Source organism: Megascapheus bottae, chromosome 15, assembly GCF_031878675.1.
Source record: "Megascapheus bottae isolate mThoBot1 chromosome 15, mThoBot2.hap1, whole genome shotgun sequence".
NCBI lineage: Eukaryota > Metazoa > Chordata > Mammalia > Rodentia > Geomyidae > Megascapheus > Megascapheus bottae.
The window spans coordinates 26,367,280-26,374,415 of record NC_143523.1 but is presented as its reverse complement, the minus strand read 5'-3'; positions in this window follow the sequence as shown (position 1 = coordinate 26,374,415).

Genomic DNA, 7,136 nt, shown 5'->3' with positions numbered 1-7,136 from the left:
GTGAGCTTGTAGTGCAGACCTTTTATAATGCTTCCTGAGAATCTAGTGGCCAACTCTTTAATGCATTAGTGATGAATTAGGTGGACACACTTTCTTATCTCTTCTGATTAGACTTTGTCCTGATGATAGAGATAAAGGTGGAATGACCTGTACACATGTCCCTCTTTCAAGAGGTCACACGGGAGATTATGGTTTAGTTGTACTTGCTAGTGATCAAATATTGCTCCCTAAAATACAAATGTCCATAGCTGTCAATGTACAGCCATGAGTGAGACCTGCTAAAGTCAATAACTTCCTGCAAAAGAGCATTGCTCCAGAAATGATTTTCTTTTCATGCATTTTTCAAATTATTATTATTTTTATTAAAGAATTTACTAACATTGATGATGTTAAAATCAAATTATTATTATAAAGGCATTTTATAAAGGTGTTACAAAAGTCAGCTGAAGAGTAATTCTCAGATTAGTGAGCAATTGGAAAGTTATGAATGTGTGGATATTCTGAATGTTCTTTGAAATGAATATTTAAACATGTTGTTTGTTGTATATAATATTTTGAGATCTGTTCTAAGTACTTGGACTCTTCAAACAGTTAGTAGAGTCGCCTATTTTTATTTCTACCTAGATGGAATATACGTGCCATTAGTCATACATTTTTGGAACTCCATATACATATGGAAAGCCCTGCCGTGTGATTCCGTGGTGAGGTGTGAGGACTGATGTATTCTCTACTTTACCTCCAAAACCACACAAGTCGTTATGCTGATTTTGGTCTCTCATTTAAAGGAAATGAAACGTATATGATGTTTGCATGAATGTCCTATTGTATAACTAATTGATTCCAATAAAAAAATACAGTAACGAAGGGCAGTATTTAGAACAAGCATTACTTAAATATGCACAGATAATCAAGAATGGATCACAACAATGTTTACACTAAATTACAAATCTACCACAGAATGCAAAACTGAAAGGTTCAAATATTATTGAAATAACACAGTGGCTAGAAAATTAATATTTATATAAAAGCAACATGCTTACGACGTTAAATTTGTTCTAAATTCCTCCCACGGGTAGTTTAAAATTTTAATAGTATTGATACTAGAGATTCAACTCAAAGCCTTATACTTGGTACTGCAAGGTTCTATAACCCTTGACGTATATGTCTGACCTTTCTTCAGCTATTCCTTTAAAAACAGTCTTCAATTTATTTTTCCTAAAGCTATCCTGGAATATAGTCTTTCCACCTATCCCCACCAAAGGTAAACTAAGAGCATGAACCAGCAAGCCTGGCTTGATTGTTGAGGCAGGGCTTTGCTATTTGCTCAAGTTGGCCTTACATTGCAGTCCTCTGAATCTTTGCCTCCTAAGGGTCAATTGCCTCCAGACCTAATAGACCTGAGCAGCTGTACTTGGCCTCTTATCGTCATTGGGATGGAAATTTAAGACTTGTTAACATCCAGTTACAAGTTTCCTTGTGGGTATATGGAAATTTGGAGATCCTATGCGCCTATAATCATGTGTATTGTCTCAGTTTTCTTTCTGTACAGTAAAATGGTTCCCAACTAGGGATTAGCAACTTGAGTATTAGATATTGAGGACATTAATGAAAGATATGATTCTAGTTTGTAGAGCTAAGGTTAACACACAAGTTTACTACATATTATACCCTTTGCCTTAAGGAAAACAATCAGTTCAACTATGTTTGCAAATAATTTGCTGACTATGTACTATGGCTAAATACTTGATTATTTTCTTAATCAGTGACATTCAAATAAATACCCACTGAGTTAATAATTAATATGGATATTAGACAAGTCTGAATTTATAACCTGTGGAATTTTAGTCACCCCTGATTCTGGTTAATACATTTTGTCAAGAGAAATAAATAGCAACCTGCTGCCTGACCCAAATACCTCTTAATGCAAAAAAATCACACCACCTCATTTTCAGTGAAAGAAACTCAGTATTTTTGGTGGGAAAATAGCACATTTTTATGACTGGAGAAATAGTTGTCCCTTTTGTGTTTCTCTGCTTTCTGCTGAACTTTTCTTCTTCTCAAATGAACTTTTTCATCTCACCACATGAACTTTTTCTCTTACAAAGATATGAACAACTGTTGACATCAAGTAATCTAAATTTGAAAACATCTTTTTGAGTAGGGCCCAGTGGCTCATGCCTGTAATCCTAGCTACTCAGGAGACTGAGATCTGCAAAAAGAAGGTTGAAAGTCAGCCTGGACAATACAAAGCTGCGAGACTCTTATCTCCAATTAAACACTAGAAAATGGGAAGTGGGGCAATGGCTCAAGGATAGGGCAGTAGCCTTGAGCTGAAGAGCTCAGTGACAGAATCCAGATCCAGAGTTCAAGCCCCATGACCACACCCGTGCCCAAAAAATAAACATTTCTTTTTTCCTATGGAATGAGCAGAGGGCAAGAGGGTAAGGTAAGATTGTAGCCGAATGACTTGGTGGATTACTCAAAGGTTACTTTCTTCTATTTGTGAACATCTTCTCTTGGCCAATATTCCTCTATCCCTTTTGTATTCTACCATCCATTATCACAAAGATGTGGTTAGTGTCTGTGCATCAGAAGACTTGAAAGTAAGTCAGCTCTTCTCATCCCTCTGACTTTGTTCTTCCTCAATACTGATTGTGCCAGCCATAGGTTCAGGGCTTAGACTCCTCTGTAACCTTTGACATTCTGACCACTGAAGCACCCTTCACTGCTGGAGCTGCTGAAATTCCACTGGGGTTCATGTCAGGCCTTCTCTCTGCCCACCATCAACTCTTCTGGTCATAGTTCAAATAGTGTTGCGAGCTAGCCGAAGATTCCCTGAGCTATACTGATTTTTTTCCAAGTCTTGGACTAACTCAGCAGATTGCCCTTAATCATTACTCCTGAGACTGAGGAGCAATAACACATTTCTCTTTAGAGAAGCCAGGCTTTCACATCAAAGCTACTGCCACAAATCTCCACCATGGTTTTAAGGTTTGTGTAAGAGGCATGTTTAGTACGTGGCTAGTAATGTCAGTCTTGCCAGGCATGGTGGCTCACACCTGTAATCCTAGCTACTCAGGAGGCTAAGATCTAAGGATGATGGTTCAAAGCCAGCCCAAGCACTAAAGTTCATCAGTCGTTTATCTCCAATCAGCCACTAGAAAACCAGGAGTGTTGCTGTGACTCAAGGGACAGAGCAGTACCTTGAGCTGAAGATCTCAGGGACAGCACCCAGGCGGCGATAAACTTGTGCTGAAGAGCCCAGACACAGTCTCCAGGCCCAGAATTCAAGCCCCATGATGAAAGAAAGAAAGGAAGCAAGGAAGGAAGGAAGAAAGAAAGAAGGAAAGAAAGAAAGTAGAGAAAGAAAGAAAAAAATGTAAATCTTGCCAGTACAGTTTGGCTGACCATATCATTGCATCTTTGGATTCCTCTAATCTGCTTTTTGGAAATACTGACTGATTGAATATAAAACAATATGTAGAATGAAGAAAATGGTATGTTTTGTGTGGTTTATGTCTCCTCAGGGAGAAAAGAAGAATATTTAAAAAAAGTGAAGAAAGACATTCAGAAATATAGAAGCAGAAATTCACACATTGTTTTATATTTCCTAACTTACATTTCAAGGAGTCTTACTTGTTTATGGTAACATCAAAACAGAGCCGTGAATTCTAAATTTACTGTATGTATTCTCCTTCCCATCACTCATTCCTATTCTATTCCCTACAGACTAGATCTCCTTCTAAGAATTATCACTCTGGTATGAATTAAAACCACCAGGAAGTTTGGGTGACACCCAGCTGATTCAATCTTTTAACCTCCCCATCTTAAATTCTCTATGCTTTCGACTATGTCAGATAGCAGCTTCTTTGCATTTCTAATTTCTGCCATCTTCCTTGACAGAGGAAAGGAAAATCTGAGAATGATCGGAATCATAAAGAACGCTTATTATCAAGGCCACAGAAGAGCAGAATTGACTCCAAAATAGCATGTGTGAATCATGTTGGTACTTTTTCAGTGAAAACATACTAACCACACACCTGTAACTGTGCACTGGAAATTGGCACAGTCAAAACAACTGTAGGAACACATGAGGAATAGCAGGTGTATTTGTGGTGTATAGGTTTCCTGGGTCTTGGGCACAGGAGGTGACAGGAGTGCTGAGGGAAGGAAAGGCATCCTGCATGGGTGAAGAAGACAGCCAGTGTCTGAGAGGAAGTGCTCACACAGCATCAGACAGACAGTGCGCCTCCCCAGACAGGAATGAAGCAGAACTGGGACAAGGGAATCAGGGAAGCAAATCCCTTGGCCACTTGATGGTGTTGAGGTCTTCAGGTCAACCAGAGGTTTAAGTATAAAGTTTTGTTAAATGGTAATCAGGAATGAAAACAGATGCATTTGGTTCAGACCCTCTCGTATACAAATCCATTTTCCTATAGAAACAAAAACACAAGAGTGTAGTTACTCCTGGTATGCAACTTTTGCAATATTTATTCTGTGCCAGCATCTGCCCCACAGAATATGATTGTTGGGTGGACTTTGGATTGGTTGTTACACAGGCAAGTGGACTAATGGTAGCCAATTACCTGTTGAGAAAGACATGAAGTAGTCACTCCTCTTGAAGTTGCAACTCTTATCTACAAAGTGGCCAAGGTCAAACATTTCTGGGTTGGGGCATTCCTTGTTATCATGTAGCACAGATGTCAATATGGAAAACCAGGTTAGTAATAAATCATGAAGCTGAGAGTTGCACTAGAAATAACATAGTCCTAGTTTCCCCACACAGAAGTAGCAATAACATTTTAATGATACAGACGATGCAATTAATGGGGTTGTAACTAAGGAATGTAAGTCTTTTTATTCTGAAGATCATCACTAAGGAAAGTTTTGTGACTATAAATTCAACTCAAAATTTTTGCAAAGTGTGGTGACTCATTGTCTGCAATCCTAAATATTCAGGAGGCTGAGATCTGAGGATCGTGGTTCAGAGCCACCCAGGGTACTGAAGATGGAGAGATTTTTATTTCCAATTAACCACTAGAGAACTGGAAGTAGCTCTGTGGCTCCAGGGAAATGGCCGTAGTCTTGTGCTGAACAGCTCAGGGACAGAATCCAGACCCAGGATCCAAGATCCACGACTGACCAAAAAAACCTTCTTGTAGCATATTAGACATGCATTTTGATTCAGAATCATCATGAAAGTTAACTTCTCTGAGAAGTTGTGGAGGATTGAAAGGAAATATCTGTCAAGATGAGATAACATAAATAAATAAGACCATTTAGGGGAATACTGATAATGTTAGAATCCACTTGGATTTTTGCATAAAAAGTTTTATCATTGGCCAAGAATGCTGCTGGTGAGAAATGGTTTAGGAAGATGTCTCATGTGCTGGGGCAGCCTCTGTGGGGCCCACCCTCTGTTTCTAATGTCAATAAATCCCAACTGCACCTGACTATAGAAGCACCTGTGCTGACTTCAAAATGCCACTTTCTCTTCTTGTCTCAGAAAGTGAGATTCTCCACAGTAAGAGCTTCACAGGTCATCCACAGGCAGTCATCTGGATATTCATTTGGTGTGCAAAGGAGAATCACACATTTCTCAAGCATGGAACGCTCAATGAGCAGAGGCTCAGCTACATGTCTTCTATTCATTATCCACAGGGCTCTAGAAATGAATTTAGAATCTGTAGACCTGTTTTTCTTTGTGAAACCTGACATGCCTGCTGTGTGATTTGATGTAAGGATGAATTACAAGGGTGTGTAATGCCTGGTCTACTGCATGGCACATTATAGGCCATCTCTATGTGACAGCTGTAAGAAATGTCCTTTGGAAGTTTTTGAAGTTGTGTTGGAAAAATAAAGAAGCATTTAAAAAAAAAAACAACAAACCACATTGGCTTCATTTTTGCCCAGGCTCCCTTTGAGGAGCAAATGGTGACTTTATTTCCTAGTTTTGTTTTTCCTTCTCATTTCCAGTTTTCCAAAGTCTATGGCCCCGTGTTCACTCTGTATTTGGGCATGAAGCCCACTGTGGTGTTGTATGGATATGAAGCAGTGAAGGAAGCTCTGATTGACCATGGGGAGGAGTTCTCTGGAAGAGGCAGGTTCCCAGTGTCTGAAAAAAGTTAATAAAAGTCTCGGTGAGTGTACATATATATGTGCATTCTAAAGTCGATGAGTTCATATATAAGAACATTACTTGGTTTTCCTTTCATTCATTATAAAGCTGATGTTTAGAGAAAAAATACATTTCTTGATTCTCAGATTAGTGACAGAAACTTATGAATTTGTATATATTCTGTGTGTTCTTTGAAATGAGTACTTAAACACGTCTTTTCCTCTATGCAACACTTCAAGATCTTTTCTAAGTATTTTGACATTTTGTCTACATGTGGAATTTTCTGACCTCTAAATTAAATGATAAATTGCCGACTGTTTACTATGGCTAAATGCTTGATTTTGTTCTTAATCAGTGACCTTAAACAGACATTTAGTTACTAATTAATTTAGAGCTCAGAAAAGTCTACATGAAGACTTTTATTGACTCCTGATGCTGGTAAGCACATTTTGTAGAATGAAATGAGTAGTAACCTGCTGCCTGACCCACATAGCTCTAGGGCAAGAAAAGCCACACCACGAAAGGAGCTCAGTAGCTTTGGTGGGAAAGTAACATCTTTTTATGCCTGGAGAAATTGATGTCCTTTCTAAGCCTCACCCGCTTACTTCTGAAATGAGAAAGCCACACAAAATTTTCCTCTTATAAAGATATGAATGACCATTGACACCAAGTAGTCTGAATTTTAAAATCTTTTTTAAATCAAGGAATGAATGAGGAGGTGGTGACAAGGTAAGATGGTAACCAAATGACTAGGTAGATGTGTCAAACATTACTTTCTTCTATTTGTGAAAATCTTCTCTTGATCTTTATTCATTTATCCTTTTGTATTCTACCATCAATTATCACGAAGACTTGGTTAGAGTTGGTGCATCAGAAGACTTGAAGTTAAGTCAACTCATCCGTCTGACTTTGTTCTCCCTCAGTACTGACTGTGCCAGCCAGAGGCTCAGTGATTGGGCTCCATTGTGTCCTTAGGGCTTCTGAGCCCAATTAACAACCAATTGTGACTACAGTGAAC